The following is a 1,253-nucleotide window of genomic DNA, read 5'->3' on the forward strand; positions in this document are numbered from 1 at the left end:
GAAATCAAAGGACAAATCCTACACATGGTCACTAATCAGTGCCAATTTGGTGGTACAACAAAAGAAGATCCAAACGAACATCTTCGAACTTTTAATAGGATTTGTAATCTATTTAAAATCCGAGAAGTTGAGGATGAAATAATTTATCTTATGTTATTTCCCTGGACTTTAAAGGGAGAAGCCAAAGATTGGTTAGAATCGTTACCTGAAGGAGCGATTGACACATGGGATGTTTTAGTTGAAAAATTTCTTCAAAGATTCTTTCCGGCATCTAAAGCCGTGAGACTTCAAGGAGAAATTGCCACGTTCGTGCAAAATCCAAATGAAATGTTATATGAGGCGTAGACAAGATTCGAAAGGATGTTGAGAGGATGTCCTCAACACGGTTTAGATACTTTTCAAATAGTGCATCTTTTACAAAGGTGTCGACGTCACCACAGGAAAAGACATCGACACAGCAGCTGGTGGTTCCATTATGGAAAATACCGCAACCGAAGCTCAAAATATAATTGATAATACGGCCTTCACTAGCATGAGTGGCACCAAGAAAAAGATATTTTTCATTCATCTAAAGCAGCTAGAGCCGATTATAGCCATGACTTTGATTCTGTTTCCGCAAAAATAGATGCTTTCGAGAGACGAATGGAAAAGATGACTAAAGATATTCATGCAATACGAATCAATTATGAGCAATGCGGTGGACCACACTTAACGAAAGATTGTGACATTGAACAAACCATGGAACAACGAGAAAATGTTTCCTACATGAATCAAAGGCCGGGAAATAATTATCAAAATAATTATCAACCGCCAAGGCCAAACTTCAATCGAAATCAAAACATTCTTTACAATCCAAATGGGCCCAACAATAACTCGTATAACCAACAAGGTCCGAATAACCAACCAACTCAAAACAACACTTTCAATCAACAAAGATCTGGCCTATATAAACCACCACAACAAACCGAAGAGAAAAAGTTAAATCTAGAAGAAATGGTATTAAAGCTAGTTGAATCTCAAATACAATTTATTGCATCTCAAACCCAAATGAATGAGCGGTTTGATCAGTTATTTAGAACTCAACAAGCTTCCATTTTGAATTTAGAAAAACAAATAGGTACTCTGGCAAGCATGATGAGTGAGAGAAGACAAGGAAAGCTACCGAGTAATACTGAAGTAAATCCTCGGAATGAGAATGTTAACATGGTTTCAACGAATTCTGAAAAACTAGCATCAGAAGATGGGAAGCTTTT

General features: G+C 37.0%; 1 non-coding gene across 1 annotated transcript; it reads right to left on the minus strand.

Annotated features, from left to right (window-relative positions):
- Nucleotides 1-282: 282 nt before the first annotated feature.
- LOC139887218 (small nucleolar RNA R71) lies at nt 283-389 on the minus strand. The gene has a single exon (XR_011773057.1). It is a non-coding gene; the product is annotated as a small nucleolar RNA R71 (small nucleolar RNA).
- Between the last annotated feature and the right edge of the window lie 864 nt (nt 390-1,253).

Source organism: Rutidosis leptorrhynchoides, chromosome 1 (genome assembly GCF_046630445.1).
Source record: "Rutidosis leptorrhynchoides isolate AG116_Rl617_1_P2 chromosome 1, CSIRO_AGI_Rlap_v1, whole genome shotgun sequence".
Classification (NCBI taxonomy): domain Eukaryota; kingdom Viridiplantae; phylum Streptophyta; class Magnoliopsida; order Asterales; family Asteraceae; genus Rutidosis; species Rutidosis leptorrhynchoides.